The 18,857-nt window shown below is 45.8% G+C and overlaps 1 long non-coding RNA gene across 1 annotated transcript; it reads right to left on the bottom strand.

The window, feature by feature from the left end:
* Nucleotides 1-1,871: 1,871 nt before the first annotated feature.
* On the bottom strand, nucleotides 1,872-18,457 carry LOC132437532 (uncharacterized). Its single transcript, XR_009522063.1, has 2 exons — nucleotides 18,076-18,457; nucleotides 1,872-2,145 (listed from the first exon to the last, which is right to left on the bottom strand). It is a non-coding gene; the product is annotated as an uncharacterized lncRNA (long non-coding RNA).
* Nucleotides 18,458-18,857: the final 400 nt, after the last annotated feature.

Here is an 18,857-nt window from a genome sequence, read left to right as displayed (position 1 = left end):
GCTTGCCTGGTTTGGGGGGGTGGGGCAGGGTGACGACCCAGGCTCTAGAACTCAAGGCTTGTCTTCTAGAATTCTACACTTGGGAAATCTCACCTCCCAGCCCCCACGGCAGCCATTGTTTTCTCTTTATCAGACATTCACATAGAACAATAGTCAATCTGAATCTTAATTACACACCCATTCTTCTGTCTCCAGCCTGTGAATTTACCCCCAAATCCTGTGATTTGGGGGGTGGAGTTGGGGAGGGGAGAGGATTATTTTTTTTCCCTTCTCCAGGGCAAGTCGTAGTTTTTCTAGAGATAAGGTGGACTGAGTATCGGGGAGGGACATGGATCTTCCCACAGTGAAGGTGCTGACTTTGTTTTCGGAGGAGGTAGTAGTATCCACCCACAGCTCCTCTGAGATGAGAGAATCCTGAAGGACTTAGGGTGCTGGGAGGAAAAGGAATCTCACAGTGATGAAGACCCCCTTCAGATGGGGAGGCCTTATATGGTAGTGGCTGAGAATTTGTGGTGCAGAGTTAGGCAGACTTGGGTTAGAGCCTTGCAAGCTGTATAACCTTGGACAGGTGACTTTACCTCTCTGACCCTCAGTCTCCTCATCTATAAAATGAGGATAAAAATAGTTCTATTCTAGCACAGTGCTTGGGACATAAGTATTCTATAAATGCTAGCAATCATCATACCTTTCGAAAAAGGCATACACTGGCATGTGGAGTAAATTTAATTCTTTTTTATTTCACTTCTGTGCATTTTTGTAATTCTTTTACCATGAACCTGCTTCAGTTAAATCATAAAAAGTTAGTTGAGTGAAGAGGAATAAAATTGAGTGGAAATGTCATCCTAAGGCTGGGCTCCAACATGGGGTTTTAGAGCTGGAAACAGGTAAGAGAATCTTAGAGTCTAAACTTCACACACCCATTTAATATCTTAATAAGCTGAGGCCCCAAGAAGAAAGATGATTTGGCCAAAGTCATACAGCACGTTAGTGGCAGAGCCAAAACTAGAACGCTGATGGTGAGGATTGGAAGGAAACTTGGAGGTGACTAGGTCAGCCTTTCCCAAGGCGAGACCGCTCAGACAAGGAGGATTCTATCCTGAGATGTCTGAAAAATGTTGGATTAAAGAAAGCTGTACAAATTTCATTATCAGAGAACTTCTCAGAGACCTTAACACAGGACAATGAATGCCTCCGGCACTCCAAGAGAAGCCTCCAGTGTGTTCACATTAGCTCATCACAGAGCCCCTTGAAAACATCAACACCCAGGAAAGCTCTGTCTGCCTCCCAACAGAGAAATTCTCTAGCTTAATACATTCCTAGATTTAAGAAAAAAAAAATTGTAGAGATATTTTAAATAGTATGATTTAACAGTTACATTACAGATTGTTGCTGGTATGTAGAAAGACAGTTAATTTTTTTCACTATCTTTCACCTTTCTAAAAATTTGTAATTATTCCCTAATATTGCAGAAAAGTAGAGAGAATAATATTGTGAACACTGATGGACCCATCACTCAGTTTTGTCAAGCCCTACATGCATGACCATATTTTCATTTGATTCATGTTTTGTTTGTTTTAATGACAAATGAAACATTCCACTTAGACTTGAAGCCCCACCTTGTACTCCTCCTCAATCCCTTGCTTTGCCACCCTTCTCAGAGGTGACCCCTGTCAATATTTGCTGTTCATCATTGCTAGACATGTTTTTATACTTTCACTCTACATGGCTACAGAAACTATATATAACATTGTTTTTCATATCTGGAAAACGTATTCAAATGTTGTATGTATCCTTCAGCAACTTCCTTTTATTTTTGGCGCTTCCCATACAGCTACAAGTAGCACTAGGGCACTCATTGAAAATGCTGTGAATGAACATCCCAAAGTATATTTATTCCAGTTTTTGACAATGGAGTTGTTTCCAGCTTTTCACTATTTAAAACAATGCTACAAAGAACATTCTTATACCTGTGGGTGAGAGTTTCTCGAAGATAATGTGGAGGAGTGGACTTTCTGGATTTCAGGCAGTGGGCATCTTCACTTTGATGAGATGTTGGCAAATTGATCAATCTTGTCCACCAACTGTCACTTTGGTCAGTAGCATCTAGGAGCTCTGGTTGCTGCACACCTTCCTCCACACTTGACTCTGAAGGATGATGAATGTAAAATGAGAATTTGCATTTCCCATATTTCTAGAGAGGGAAAGGTTCCTTTTGCCATTTGAATTTCCTCTGTGAGTGTGTGTGTTCATAGCCTTTGCCCATTTTTCTATTGCCCTATTTATCTTTTCTTAACAATTTGAAGGAATTATTTATTCTCAGTACAGATCCTTTTTTCAGTTGTATTAGTGGAAAATACCTTTAATCAGTCTGTAGCTCGTCTTTTCGCTCTCTTTAGAGTATCTTCTGTTGTACAGAAGTTTACAATTGTAATGTAGTTAAGTTTTGGTTAAATTATAAATAAGATCATTAAATTTAATAATCTTTTCCTCTATAGTGTGTGCTTTTTGTTTTTTGCAGTGCCCTGAAATCATTAAGATATTATGCTAAACGTTTTCTATAATTTTTAAAGTTTTATTTCTCATACATAGGTCTTTATTCCATAGGAATTGATTTTTGTGTGCGATATGAAATAGAGATGCCATTATATTTTTCTTCATGGATAACCAATTGACCCAGACAATTATTGACTAGGATGTCCTTTCTTGACTGATATGCAATACCATTGCTTTTGTCCCTCATTTTCAGACATGTGTAGATCTGTTTCTAGGCTCTCTATACTGTTCCACTTATCTCTAGTAGCCACATTTAAACATTGAAATAAAAAAAAACCCAGGTAAGTGAATCTATTGATACAATTATACAAAAATAAAACATTTAATTTTTTTAAGTTCAAAAAAGAAATAGTTAAAATTATTTAATATTTTATTCAACCCAAAATAGCTAAAATATTATTTCAACATTTAATCAATCAAAACTAATTAATGAGACATTTTTCTTCTTTTATATACTAGGGCTTCAAAATACAATGTGTATTTTACACTTACAGCACATCTCAGTTTGAACTAGCCACATTTCAAATGCTCGATGGCCACATGTGGCTAGTGGTTACCACATTGGAGAGTGAAACTATAGCTTTATGTATCATAGAGCATGTCCTCCTCATATTACAGTTTTTTTTTTTGTTTTTTTTTTTTTGCGGTACGCGGGCCTCTCACTGTTGTGGTCTCTCCCGTTGCGGAGCACAGGCTCCGGACGCGCAGGCTCGGCGGCCATGGCTCACGGGCCCAGCCACTCCGCGGCATGTGGGATCTTCCCAGACCGGGACACGAACCCGTGTCCCCTGAATCGGCAGGCCGACTCTCAACCACTGCTTCACCAGGGAAGCCCCTACAGTTGTTTTTTTAAAAATTATCTTTATTCTCTGCTCATTCACGTAAATTTTAAGATGAGACTAAACAGGACAGAACAAAGTTTGGAGACCAACAGCCTATTTGTCTCCACTGGATTTCAATAAAGGCAACTAACATATTTTGAGTGCTTGCAATTTGCCAACTACCGTGCTAAGTAGCTTTGTCCTGTTGGGCTTCTAATTGAAATTACATTGAATTTATTGACTAATTTGGGAAGAATTGACATCTTTGCATAATGAAGCTGTTAACCTAAGACAATAAAAGAGCCAGTTATTTTTACCAGCAAAATGGGTTTATTTGGGAGCAGCAAAGAAATGCAATTTGGGACGTGCAACTATGGTGAACTATATGCAAGTTTGGTAAACTAAGGGAGAGGAAACTCTTCTACAGAGGAAAAGACGAAGTTGGGATGGGCTGGTATAAACAAACAGTCCATTAGAGGCAACTGGGAGTTGGAAGTATAGTGGCTTTTCATTGGCTGAGTTGTGACAGTCTCTCATTGACTGAGCTGTTGCCAGGCCAAGAGAAAATCTTTCTTCCTCCTGCTGCCAGTAGTAAAGTAGTGTCACTTTCTTCCAGAGATGTAAGGTACATCTCTTCCTGTTGGGATCTGTATTGAGATTAAGTAGTATGTGCATGAGAGCTCCCCCTTCTGGCCTTCTGACTTCGTTTTAATGAGGTTTCCCTTTATAATTTTCAAAAATCCTTCTGACCGTGATACATTTATATAGGTTTGCTTTTATGTTTTTTAAATAAAGTTCAATAATTTTAATACATAAAGGTCTTCTGTTATATTAATCCTAGCAATAATCGCTATTGCTATCATAAATAATTTTTTAAATTGAATCTTCTCATTTGTTGATATTAGTGTATAGAAACCAACTGCTTTTGACATACTGAAAATGTACCCAGCAATTTTGTTAAATTCTCTTACTAGATCTGTTTTTAATTTCCTATCTTATTGTATCGCTTGGGTTTCTAGTAAAATATCAAAGAGAAGCAGTAATAATGGGTATTTCAAATAGGGCTTTGTTTGTCTATGAGTAGCTGAGACACAAAATAGCAGTAGTTTATACAAAATAGAAGATAACTCCTCAGATTATAGAAGTCCAGAGGGAGGCAATCTAAGGTTAGTATGGTGGTTCTTCCCCATAACAGTCCTCAGGAACCCAGGTTCCTTTCATCCCCATGAGGTCTTCATCCTCATGGTCCAAGATGGCTGCCAGAGCTCCAACCATACAGCCATGTTACAGGCAGAAAGAAGGAGCAAGAGACAAAGAAGAAAAAGGAGTAAAAGTCATGTTCCAGCTGTCTTTCTTAAAAAGTTCCTGGAAGCTGCCACATTACATTTCTGATTATACTTCATTGGCCAGAACATATTCACATGGTCTCGCCTAGCTTTAAGGAATGCTTGAGATAAGTTTTTTGAGGGGACATTCATGTGTTCAAATGAAAACTGGAGGTTCTATTACAAAGGAAGACAAGGAGACTATATAATACAGAACAGACAACTTGCAGCCTCTGCCACAGTAGGCAGCCTTGTTTTATTCTTGACTTTAAAGGGACTTTGGCCTTTTTAAGTAAGATATCTGCTTTAGGTTTTTGGTAGGTAACTTTTACTGGGTTTTAAAAAGTTTCTTCTAAGGAAACCAGAAGTTTTGCTTGTTTGCTTTTTAATCACAGTGTTGAATTGTCTTAATTGCTTTTTGTGCATCTACTAAGATAATCATATTTTTTTCTCTTTTAGTCTGCTAATTTAGTAATATTCTAATGTTAAACCATCCTTGCATTCTTGGAATTAAACCTAAATTTGTCAGGATGAAATACATATATTTTATACATGGATGAAATTTTTTTAAATTGTGGTAAAATATACATAAAATTTACCATTTTAGCCATTTTAAAATGTATTATTCAGAGGTATCAAGTACATTCACATTGTTATACAACCTCCACCACCTCCCAACTCCTGAAATTTTTTATCTGTTTCCATTAGAAGATAACTCTCCAAGCTTCTCTGCCCCCAGCCCCCAGCAACCGCCATTCTATTCTACGAATTTGACTACTCAAAGTATCACTATAAATGGGATTATACAGCATTTGTCCTTTTGTGATTGGCTTACTTCACTTAGCAAAGAGTCCTCGGGGTTCATTCACGTTGCAGCATGTATCAGAATTTCCTTCATCTTTAAGGCTGTTGTATGTATACATAACATTTTTATATTATTCTGTTGTATGTATACATAACATTTTGTTTTTCGGTTCATCTCTTAATTGACACTTGCTTCTGCCTTTGGGCTATCGTGAATAATGTTGCTATGAAATGGTGTAAAAATATCTCTTCCAGACTGCTTTCAATTATTTTGGGTATATACCCAGAAGTTGTATCGCTGCATCATATGGTAATTCTATTTTTAATTTTTTAAGGAAGTGTTATACTGCTTTCCATAGTGGCTGCATTATTTTACATTCTTACCAGCAGTGAGAAAGTGTTCCAATTTCTCCACATCCTTACCGACGCTTATTATCTTTTTTTTTTTAATTATCCATCCTAATAGGGTGAAGTGGTTGTCTCATTCTGGTCTTAACTTGCATTTCACTACTGATTACTGACGTTGAGCATATTTTCATGTGTTTCTCGGTCATTTCTATATCTTCTCTGGAGTAACGTCTATTCAAATCCATCGCCCATTTTAAAATCAGGTTTTTGTTGTTGCTTTGTAGGAATTCTTTATATATTCTGAATATTAACCCCGTATCAGACATGATTTGCAAATATTTTCTCCCATTCCATGGGTTGTCGTTTCACTCTGTTAATAATGTCCTTTGGTGCACAAAATTTTTCATTTCAATGTAGTCCAATTTATCTATTTTTCTTTTGTTACCTGTGGTTTGGGTGTCATCTCCAAGAAATCATTGCTAAATCCAGCGTCATGAATATTTCCCTCATGTTTTCTTCTAAAAGTTTCATAGTTTTAACTCTTACACTTAGGTCTTTAACCCATTTTGTGCTAATTCTTTTCTATATGTCAGCTAAGAGTCCAGCTTCACTCTTTCACATGTGAATATCCAGTTTTTCCAACGTGAATTTGGTTTGGATCACATTTTATTTAAGACTTTTACAGCTGAGAAATGCTACTTTGATTCAATCTTTGATCCATTGCTAGAAACCTCTCACCATCCTCCCTGACAGGTGGTCATTTAGCTTGGGTTTGATACTTCTAGTGACAGGACACTCGCTACTTAACAAAGCAGCTGTTTCCCTGGTAGTATCATTGTATCCAGTAGAAAAATCTTCTTCATTTTCAGCACAAATCTTCCTCCCTATACGATCCATCTGTTGGTCCTAATTTGTCCTCTGGGGCGCTGAGAATAGGTGAACACCCTTTTCCAAAGGAAAGTACTTTGAATTCAGTAAATAACACAACTGCATGGTGGGCAACTATGTGCTGGGTTTATAAGGTTTATCACATTTATTCCACAAAGCAATCTGTGAAGAGGTCCTATTATTGATTCCTGTTTCTCAGATGAAACAAATAAGGCTTGAAGAACTTATCATTTTCACGAGGTTGAACAATTATGTAAATGGTACCACTGATATTTCAAAGGCAGTGGCCTTGACCGCTCTGCTACACTGCCCCTCTCCCCTTCCCCAACCGTCAGCCCAGAACCCTTTGGGATCTTCAATTATTCTCTAAAGGGTATGGTTTTCTCACCCTGTCCCATCCTAGGAAAATTTTAAGTGTTTCTATTAAAATTGAAATCAAACACAGTTTTTTGTGTATGGTCCATGTATACAGAGGGCTCCTTAGCTCCTTTGACCTGAGCACTACATCTTTTTTAAAAAAATAGATATATCTATTTATTTAGGTTGCACTGGGTCTTAGTTGTGGCATGCATGCAGGATCTAGTTCCCTGACCAGGGATCGACCCCGGGCCCCCTGCACTGGGAGCGCCGAGCCTTACCGGCTGGACCACCAGGGAAGTCCCCGAGCACTACATCTTCACTAATGACACCTGAGACCGGGGTTAGAGGTTTGGTTAGCCGCTGCCAAGTAAAACCTCTAGAACTTGGTCACGTCGCCTGCTGCTAAGGCAGCTTCCCCCCCGCCCCCCCTCCACAGTGTCCAGGTGATTTATTTTGGGCCAGTGTGGAGGATTTTTCTTTCCTCTTCCTTGAGTTCAAACATTTCTCCAAACCCACCTGACCTTGCTCCTGCCGTTATTTTATTGCTAACACCTGTGTAAGTACTGCGTGCCAGGCACAGTTCTAAGCCTTTTCTCTACATTAACACAAATAATCCCCACAGCAACCCAATGACACACACATCATTATCCCCCCTGTTTTGCAAATGAGAAAACAGTCACAGAACAGTTAAGGAGCTCAGTGAAGATCACACAGCTAGTCCAGGGCAGAACCAGAATTCAAGCCCAGAAAGTCAGGCTACAGCGTCCATACTGGGCTTCCTCCAAACATCTGACAATCTCAGCCAGTTTTTTTTTTTTTAATTTTTAAATTTTATTTATTTTTGGCTGCGTTCAGTCCCCATTGCAGAGCGCGGGCCCTCTCTAGTTGCAGAGAGCCGGGGCCACTCCTCTTTGCTGTGCGCGGGCCCCTCACTGCGGTGGCCTCCCTTGCTGCGGAGCACAGGCTCTAGAGCACAGGCTCAGTAGCTGTGGCACACCAATTGCTCCGCGGCATATGGGATCTTCCCAGACCAGGGCTCGAACCTGCGTCCCCTGCACTCCCAGGCGGATTCCCAACCACTGCGCCACCAGGGAAGTCCCTCTCAGCCAGCTTTTTAAGGCCAAAAGATTGACACACAGTGACTGTCCTTTTTTTTTTTTTTTAACAAAGAGAGAACAGACCCAGGGCCCAGAGGCTTTGAAAGGCAACAGTATTAATTCAGGACGTAATATTTTATTCTGCTTATTTTCCCATTGCTTTCTACCTATGATATTGGTGTTTGATTTGGAAGTAATAACGTTTCCTTCTAAAATAAATCTAAGTAAAAATAAGTGACTTGATGTAAGCCAAATGTTAAGTAATAGCATAGGTGGTTTTCAGATATGATAAACATCACAATGGTCATAGGAAAATCAGTGACGCTTCGAAAAGACCGCACTCAGTCACGTTAGATGAGGTTACGCTGCGATAATGAAAGAAAGAAAGCCTCAGGTCTCACGGGCTTAACTCTTTGGATAGTTTTCGCTCGCGTACTGCACTGTCTGCCATGAGTCGGCGGGTCGCTCTCCTCGTCCTGGTGACTCCATATGTACCCTCGCTTCCGAACGACCACAGCACTGACTCGTTAAAGCTCCCGCCCAGGTGTGACGCAGATTGTTTCTGCTCACATTTCATTGGCTAAGACCAGTCACGTGGGCACGTCTAACTTTAAAGGCAGCAAGGAAGTGTGATTTTGCCACGTGCCTCAGAAGAGGGACGTGGAATAGTCAACCCACAGGTAGGCTATGAGTAAAGGAGCCTGAAAGATGGCTCTGGAAAGGCAGACTGAGTTATGACCCGTCTTAGACCACTAAGACCAGCCCCACCAAGTGGGCTTCAACACCTGTTCTCAGAGAAGGGACAGTGGTCCACCAGGGAGAAGACAGTCTGACAGTACCATTCTGTTACACTGATACTTCTCCCAAGCAGCGACCCACGATTCCTTTGGTTGGGGGTGCCTTCATTTCGTAAGCGGTTTTCGCTGAACCCTGTGGTCAGCTGTTGTTTATTCCCTGAAGTTAGATGTGGCAGTTTGGGCTTTGCCTGAGCTAGGATTTGGTTCTGTCACTACTTTGGAAATATATCCAGGGAAGTGTAATCAGAAAGGAAAGGAATTCAAGGACAGGGTCCAAGTGGATAGGGAGCCTCACACAGTGTTTGGTTATCAGGTTATCAGGGAGGCTTCCTGGAGGAGTTTTCCTGCAGGGTCCCTGAATCAGAAGCACCTGGAAACTCATTAAACATGTGATGCCTGGGCCAGCTGTTGACCCTGGAACCTGGAGGTGGGACCTGAGTCATCTGAATTTTTGTTAATGACCCCAGATGATTCGTATGGACACTGAGATTTGAGAAACACTGAATTATAGGGAGAAAATTTACTATAAGTCTAGAGGCCTAACACAGTGGTTCTCAATTGGGGGTGATTTGAGACCCCCAAAGGGGCATTTGGCAATGTCTGGAGATATTTTTCACTGTCATAGGTTGGGAGGGGGGCATGTGCTACTGGTATCTGGTGGGTAGAGGTCAGAGTCGCTGCCAAGCATCCTACAGTACATAGAACAGCCACCCATTACAGTTATCCAGCCCAAAATGTCAGCAGTGCTGAGGTCAAGAAATTCTGGTAAACAAGAGTTTAAACCCTTCCAAACATAGGAGCACATGTGATTTTTAATCTCTTTTTAAAATTTTACTTCCCTGAAAACATGGAATCCTTTTCATTGAATACATACTAAGTACTAAGCACTTCATGTACATTGTATCAGCTTCTCCCCCCCAAGTCTTTTCAATCATTTATCCAACAAATATCTATTAAGTGCTTGTTATGTGTTTAATTTTAAACTGTACAAGATGTGGGGTGTATCCTGGGGAACACATCAGACAAGGTTCATCTCCTTCATGGGGGTGGAAGAGATAGAAATAGATATACAAGTAACACAACATATGTGTAATTCCAAATTGTGATAGGCGGTATGAAGAAAAATCAGGTACAGGGACAGAGAATAAAGGGTGAAGGATGGGAAGAACCTACATAAATATGTAGGAGAGCCCTCGCAGACAAGGCGACAATTAAATCAGGATCTGAAAGACCTTTTTTTTTTTCAGGCCAGTGTGGCTGCTGCCACTGGAATGGGATTGAATGGCATATAAATGCAGGGCTATAGAAGCAAGGTCATGCAGTCCTCACAGTTCATGGGGGTTTTGAATTCTGAGTTTTAGTATAAATACATTAAAAGTTTTAACTGTTTAAGGGAGGGACCTGTTCCAATCTGCTTGTAGAAAATCATCCCTGGCCCCTGGGTATAGAGTGGGTGGTAGAAGACCCAGAGCGGATAAACAAGAGAAGTGAAAAGAGCTTTTGCAGACCTGGAGAGATGATGGGGGATGGGGACACGGTTGGCTGTGGTGGAGATGAAAAGATGATGAAAATTTGAGATACTGTTGGCGGTAGCAAGAACTAGATTTTATGAAGAGCTGGCAGGGGTGGGAGGAAGGACACAAAGATGACTCCCAAGATTTTGGCCTGAATAACTGAGTTGGGGGTGGGGTGATGGACTGTGACAATTAATGTAAGTATTATTATTGTTCTTTTTTAAAACTGAGGAAGGGGAAGTGAATTGTCGTACTTCACAAAGTTAGTAAATGGACTCCAATTCAGCTGTGTTTAACTCCAAAGGTCATGCTTTACCCACTCTCCTGGACCCACACATTAATTTTTATAATGGGGGAGGATACTTAATGATATATCATTAAATATTGATATATGAATGCCCCTGAATGCAACCATGGGCGTCCACATAGAACCCGCACAAAACCTGGGACCCTCATTAAAGGCGATTGATTGTACATTGGGGCCGAAAGTTCGGAATATAAATTCCCTAGATGGTGTAATGGCACCGCGGTGCCCCCCTTAGGAAACCAGTTTTAAAACATTGCGTTCTGATTGGTGCAGTGACCACGTGGTGATGTGTGATAGGAGGAAAGTTAGCATGCCCCGTAACTAAACCCAGAAGACATGTCGAGCTGTCTTCTGCTGAGTTTGGAGAGCCGTAGTCCGTCTGGGCCTGTGATTGGTGGGATTGTAATACGACCTCCGCTGTGATTGGTGAAGCCCGCTCGGTTGTTTAAAGGTTTCTGTACGCCAGTTCCTGCTTTGGCCACTAGGCGGAGCCCAGGACACGCAAAACACGTCGCTGGGGCGCATCTGGGCCGCTTCCTCCCCTTGCGTCCTAGGGCCACCGAGGGACGGCTGGGCGTGGGGGGGACGGCGTCAGAGCTCACAGCTCCGGCCCAGGTGGCCACGCTTCTCTGCACAGCCCTTTTGGCCCCTTCCTCTGGCTCTCAGCCCCCGCAGAGGGCATTGGCTGACCGACGGCTGCGGGTTCGCGAAGGTTTGTGAAGGCCCAGATCCAAATTGCAAAATTGTGGAGTCTGTCAGGTGAGACTCAGCAGCGACCCCCGGCTGCGCCCTCTGCTCGCCTCGTAGCCCTCCTCTCAACTAACAGCCGCCAGTGTTTACAGCCTACACTCCCTTTAAGATCTTCAAAGAACTCTTCCAAAGCAGCATCTCACTGGAGCTTAGAATTGTCTCATGAAGGTCAAGGTCACTATCTCGGAGTGATATCACCATATCCACAGTTACCCCCTACCATCCCAAGGCGCCGTCACATTGTACTGTTTCATTGTCTTCCCTGCACTTAACCACTATTTGAAATTCTCTTCTTTTTAATTTATTTACTTCCTCCTGTCTGTCACCACCGCACCTCTCCACCAGGATGTAAGCTCTGTGAGGGAGAGAAGAGCGTGGCCAGATCCAATACAGAATGCCCAGTTACATTTGAATTTGAGATAAACAACAGAAGTTCTAAAAGATATAAGTGATGTCCCATGTGTTATTTGGTACATACTTGTACTAAAAGAATTATTCATTGTTTATCTGAAATTCAGATGTAATTGGGCATCCTGTGTTTTCATTTGCTAAAACAGCAACCCTGTTGGGGAGGGATCTTACCTATTCACTGCTTCATCTCCAGCACCCACAGTAGTGCGCATGGCATGTGCTGAATAAATGTCGAATGACTGGCTGGGCAAATTCCTTCATTCCTTCGCTCATTTATTCATCCAACCCATTATATTACCTGCCAGCTGGGTCATGGGGCTATAAGGGTAAAATGAGACATAGTCCAATGGAAGAGGCAGACAACCAGTAACCACCATGCGATTAAACTTTGATGATATAAAGTATTAGGGGCTGTGGGAGCACTGAGGGGGAGCCCTGACCTGTCCAAGCCAGCAGAACTGCCTGGAGGAAGATGAAGATGAGACTTGGAGGATGAGGAGGCAAAGAGAGAGGTGTGACAGCTGCTCTGGGCAGAAGGTATGGCATGTGCAAAGGCCAGAGACAAGGCAGGGGCTACGGAATTCTGAAAGCTGCAAGGGGTTGGGGTGGAGGGCAGATGTACAGTGTGGGTGGGGCAGTCAGAAAGAGGTGAGAAGGAGACTCCGTCGCTGAGCATCAGTACCCACCAGTCAGGTGCTATAGTGATTGTGCCCATTGTATAGATGAGGAAACAGACTGGGAGAAGTGAAATGCCTGGCCTAGGTTGACAGTCTGAGTGGAAAAGGCCTAGCTGAAGCAGATTCTGAACCTGAAATCTTCTGAAAAGGCTCTGGGTTAAGGATTATAACCCCCAACTGGAGAATGAAGAAACTGAGGCCCAGAAAGGTGACAGGGCTCTCCCTGTGAAGGAGGCTCCGTCCAGTTTAACAGGAGAACACTGAGGCAGTACGAGGGGTCTGGGTTGTCTCGGGCCCTCCAGAGAGACAGCAGGAGGCCTGGAGCAGGACACAGGAGTTCAGGCCGTTGTGTCTCCTGTTCCTGTTTGGGTTGGGTCTCTAGGAGTCCCTTACTGAGCCCTGAGGCTAATTCCTTGCATGGGTCTTGGGCTGGTCTGCAGTTTCCATGGAGACCGCCTCCCTCCATCCCTGAAATCTCATTGTGACTAGCATTAAGAGATTAACTCTGCCCGGCAGCCCTCGCAGGGTCTTGGGTGCCAGAGTGGCTGTGGGAGCTCCCTTAAGGATGAAGAGGTTGCCCACTGTGTGAGACCCCATAACACCAGGAGGAGGATGTCAGACTGGGGCCAGGGCTTCCCCCGGGACACCCCAGGTATGATCCTGACTCCACATCTACCTGGAAAGGAGGACGAGGTGGTGGGAGAGAGACACAGGACCTAGGGGAGGAATCCAGATTTTGGATCAGTATAGAGATGTTGTCACCCCAGCCCCCAACCCAGGAAGGCCCAGGGTCTTGATGGTGGGATCCCATTCTGATCAAGGCAAGATTCAGATTCTGTCAACAAGGCGAGGGGAGCCTCACAGAGTCTTTTAGGGGTGTTTCAAAGCTACCTAAAGACCAGCTTCCTAATCTGCTTCATTTTGCTTTGCGGAAACTGAGGCACAGAACAGGAAAGTGACTTGTCCCCAGTCAGTGAGTCAGTGAACTGAAGCAGGTCAGGAATCCAGAGGGAGCCCTGGGGTTGCCTGAGCAGAAAATGTTTGGTTAAAATGTCATTGCCCCCTCTGCCATGAATCCCACATCCTCCTTCCTGACCTCCAAGAATGGGGTCCCTCAGCCTTCTCTCCCCTGGGCCTGTCCCATCAGCCATGCTTCCCTTCCCTCCCCGCCTTTCCCCCTCCTCCTGCCCTCCCCTGCTACCTGCATAGTCTGAGCCTGCCAGAATGTCCCTGGCAGGCTCCAGTCCACTGGAGGGCATGGCCACCGGGCCCTAACTGTCCCATCCAGGGGACATCCCCTCACTGGGTCACTATCAGGATGACTTTGGACATTTTTTGTTCCACGCTTCAGCCCCTCTGTGACTTCAGGGCCTGGATATGGTGGGGGCCCTGAGAACCCATCCCCACCCCACCTCTTCCTGCCAGGCCTGCATTGGAGAGATTTAGGCCCAGTTCCAAAGCACTCCTGGGTCAGGCTTCCTGGAAGGCCACACTGGGGCAGGGGAGCAAACACTGGCTCTGGAGCCAAGTAGCGATAGTTCAAATGCTCTTGACTCAGCAGTGTGAGCCTCAGTTTCCTCACCTGTGAAGGGGGGCAATAACCCTTCCTTCCTCAAAGCTTGTTCTCATTTTCTATGGAAAACTCTCCAGGTTAGGCTATTAAATGAACAAAGTGAGATGCAGAACAGTTTAAGAGATGGGGGATGATATCGTGCGATCTCATACGCTGCCTGGTCTGTACAGGGCAAGTTAAGGGAAGTGATTAGCTACAGTGAAGAGGGCAGTGGACTGGTGGACAGGAATTGGGGGTGGAAGCCAGACTTCTCAAAGTGCACCTTTTATATTGTTTTGACTTTTGAATCATGTGCACTTAGTACCGATTCCAAAGGAAATTTAAGTGTTTTAATAGATTGGGTAAGATATCAAACCATCAGAATAATCACTCAGACCTCAATAATGTGACAGGTCTGCAGCCTAGATGGAGACCCACGTACTAGGACTTGACTCAGGAACTGAGAAAGCCTGACCCCGAGTCTCTGCATCCTTGACCTGGAAGGGCCCTTTATTTTAAGCCGATTTCATTTTGCCAATAGCAAAATGATAGTCATCGGTACCAAGAATCAGGAGCTCCCTACATGCCCACCACAGTGCCAAGCACTGTCTGAGTAGCATCCCGTTGAATTAGCATTCTGACTTTATGAGGAAGCTATTATGTTCCCATTCTACAGATGGGGAAACGGAGCCTCATTGAAGTTGCAACTAGGAAGTTGGAGAACTTGGATGCACATCTAGGCCTTTCCAGCTCCAAAATTTTAAGCCCTCCTGTGGTAGGTCTCAATCTTAGTTGCATATCAGGATCACCAGAGAACTTTAAAAAATACTCACAGCCAGCACCCACTCACCCCCACCCCAAGGTTTGATCGTTGTACTGTGGTGGGGCCTGGGCATCAGTAGATTTTAAAGGTCCCAGGTGATTCTAATTCACCATCAGGGTTGAATTTCTGCTTTATGCTAGACAACTTTTCAGATGGGAAACCAAGGCCCAGGAGGGAAATGACCTTGCCCAAGGTCACACAGTGGCTGGAAGCAGAGCTGGAACAGGGCTCACATGGAGCCTTTGTGAAAATAAGTGAATGGTGCCCCCCTCTGAGCGGGCAAATCTCCATGGGCAGTTGGCTTGGTAAGTGGAACAAGGGCTGGATTTCCACCTCCACTTGCCCCCTTAGCCAGAGAACCTTTGTGCAGTGAGCAACCTGTACAACTGTGCGAGGTGACCGTGGCCTGAGTCTCGGGATCCCAAACACTTCATCTCAGTGACCTCCAGGCAGATCCCTAGAACCCTTCAGAACAAGGATGTGGGGAGCCCCAGGGTGGTTCCTGGGATGTGGGTTCATTCCTCACCTGAAGACCAGGGCCTGCACCCTTCAGACCTGAGAGGGTCTGGGCAAGGACCCATCTAACTCCCAAAGTCACATCCAGCAGATAAAGTCAGGAACATACCAGGAGGGAGGAACATACACACAGGAAGACAGCAACAGCCTCAGTCCAGAAGTCACAAGCCACCTGGCAGAAGGCAGCCTATGGGGAGGCCCCGCCCACACAGACCCAAGTCCTCCTGGCTTCCTTCCTGATCATTCTTTTGACCACACTCTCTACACTACTTATTGAGCCTTGCAGTCAGCATCTCCCATAATACCCTGCTTTCCAGCCAGAGTAGCTTCCATGCCCTTTCACCCTCACCCACCATGTTCTCCACTTCTGGATGTTCCCTCTGCCCAGGATGCCACCTCCTCCAGGAAACCCTCCCTGACCACTCCAGCCCAGAGATATGTCTTCTTTCTGCCACCTTCCAGCCCTCACAGTCCATACACACAGCCCAATTGTGCCTTGGGGTGGAGCTTATTCTATCATCATACTGGCCACTTTTCATTGACTACTTACTATGTGCCAGCCCTGGAAGGGCAGGGTGGCCTGGAGGTTAGGAGCACAGACTCTGGAGCACAGATTCTGCTCAGGTTGGAATCCCAGCTTCTTATAAGCTGTGTGAGCTGCAGCATATGATTCAACCTCTCTGTGCTCCAGGTTTATAAGATAGTGATAAAAACATTGCCTTACTTCACAGAGTGGTTGTGAGGATTAATGAGTTAATACATGGACAACCCTCAAAACAGCTTTATAAACATTGGCCATGGTTATCATTGCATATATGCCACTCCCTTTCATCCTCACAGCAACCCTATGAGTTAGGTATTATTATTCCCAATTTACAGGTGAGAAAACTGAGACTCAGAGAGGTCTTGAGAGTCAGGGCAGGGCTCTGCATCCTTTTCTGTGGCCTGATGCCTCCAGAGAGAGGATGTGGCTGAGATGGGTTATAACTTTGAGCCTCTGATTTGCAGCTCATGGCTGCTTCTCAGCGGGCCCACAGGACACAGGGCCAGGTGAGATCCCCCTGACTTGGGCCTCCGGTGGCTCTCAGGCACCACTCTGCTTCCAGCCAGCCCCAGGAGGGAGGGTAAAAGGCCAAGAAGGGCCTTTCAGGGAGGCCCTTTCAGGGAGGGCCTTTCAGAAGGGCCTTTCAGGGCTGAACATCAGGGATGTTCACTACCATCCAGAATACATCACTGAGTACCAGAGAGAGCTCCTGTCTGCCCCAGCCTAGCTGGAGATTCAGGACACCCGGGTGACCTTCTGTCCCTGGACGAGTCACTTCCCCCCTCTGGCCTCCGTCTCCCCATCTGTACGATGAGTGAGGGGATGAGGCTGGACCAGTAGTTTTCTGATTCTCATTAACAACAGCTAGCTCCACTCTCAAATGAAATATTGAGAGACAGTGTCCCTAAGAGGCAGGTGCTGGGTGAAGTGGGGCCTCTGCCTACACTCCCTTGGCTCCTGGGACCTGAGAACCCAGTTTGAAAGGCCTTAGACCGCATCCTCCTAAGGGCTCCCTTGGCTCTGACACCGCAGGATTCTAGAATCCCCAGCTCAAAGCGGCCGCTTCGCATCCCTGTTTGGAAAGCTCTCCCCGCCCCCCCCCCGCCCCCCAGCTGCTTTTATCTCTCTTTGGTAACACAGCAAATTTGCTCAGGACCCAGAGCAGGGGAAACAAGCAGACTGTTGACTCTTGAGCAAAACCTACCCTTTGGAGAGCAGCAGAGGAGGCGCTCGCTGTGCGTGGGGTGGCTGAAGGCCTCTTGCATAACCCGGCGGCCTCCTGCCCACCCAGGCCTTTGCTTTGCAGGGTTAGGGGTGAGGCAAACCGCAAACTCATGCCCAGTTAATTTTTTAAGGCAAAATCAACAGGCTCAGCAATGATTAGCAGGCAGGTAAGTTCGTCTTAATCATGCTGAGGAGAGGGAGGAAGGAGGCTTCCAGGGGCCCAAGGATGGGGCTGAGTTATCAGTTAACCACATAAATGTTTCCTACCAAACCCACTGGCCTTCAGCCCCGAGCTTCCTCCTCTTCCTCTCGGAAGTACTTCTGTGGCACCCCAGCGAGTGGCCATCAGTCACTGATGAACAGACACTCCACCCTCTGGGGTCTGTAGGAGGCACTGCCAGGGCCCTCGAGGGCTGGGGTGAAGCAAAGGGGACCTCACCAAGCTCCTGGTCTTCTTGTTAAGGCCAAGCTCCCCCTGCTGCCTCTGCATGGCCTGGAGCATGTGTCCTCCCTCCTCAGGGCTCCGTGAGGGGCCCTGGGTCTATGTCCCAGGTTCAGCCTACAGCCGGCTGCCACTCTCCTGGGGGCCTCGGTGTCTCCATCTGCCAAATGGGTGGATTGGCTGGGACACCCTGTCCAGTCTTGAAGTTCTGTGATTGGATTAAGCCAACAGGGCCTGTACCCAGGACGAGGAGGGCGGGATGAGCCATGTTTTAGGAGTGCTAGGAGGGAGAAGAGATGCCCGGAGGAGGGAGGGGGCCTACCTGGTACGTGCTGTCGGCACCAGCCAGTGTCAGATCCCAGCTCCAGGAAGAGGGCTGTCCTCTCTGGTGGAAGGCAGGGGTCCCTGTGGGGTGGGCTGTGGCTGCAGGGATGACCTGACAGACCCCAGCTGGTCCAGGGCCCCTCCCCCTAGACCTCGAGAGCTGCCAAAGGAAGCAGCAAGGCCACACCAGCCCTAGGCCTGCCGGCTGCCTGGACTGGAGTTTGGTCAGTTGTTGGGGACCTATATTGTGAGAAAGTTAGGACTTTGTCCACAAACTGGAATTTGAAATTTCAAAGGGGCAAAACTGAAGGGCCCTACCCAGGAGTGGAGATGGCTCTTGGCTTCTTTCCCCCACGACTTTTGTTCTCTGTCTTGATAAGTCCCGGGTTCCCTGCACCACTCCCTGGGTTGTGGGCGGGGGAGGGGAGACAGGAGATAGTGGGGACTCGAGCGCCCAGGGGACATGAAGACGCCAGGCGGCCCGTGGTGGCTGGTGTCTGGAGGATGCCTCTGCACTTGCACGTGCCCCGGGACAAGCTCCTTCACTTCTCAGCTCCCTGAGCTCCCTGGCAGTGACGTGACAATGGAACCACTAGCCACCAGCGCTCCAGAATTCCAGGGTTCTTTCCAGGGATCCAGGAGGGAGGCAGCGTGGAGGGGGTAAAGCCCTCAAGCTCTGGAGTCAGACTCGGGTTCCAATTACAGCCCCTCCTGTTACATCATTATGGCCTTAGGCAAGTGACTTCCCCTCTTTGAGCCTCGGTTTTGTCACCTACAAAG

This window comes from Delphinus delphis, chromosome 15 (assembly GCF_949987515.2).
Source record: "Delphinus delphis chromosome 15, mDelDel1.2, whole genome shotgun sequence".
NCBI lineage: Eukaryota > Metazoa > Chordata > Mammalia > Artiodactyla > Delphinidae > Delphinus > Delphinus delphis.
Note: the sequence above shows the minus strand (reverse complement) of the source record. Positions and strands in the feature narration are given on the sequence as shown.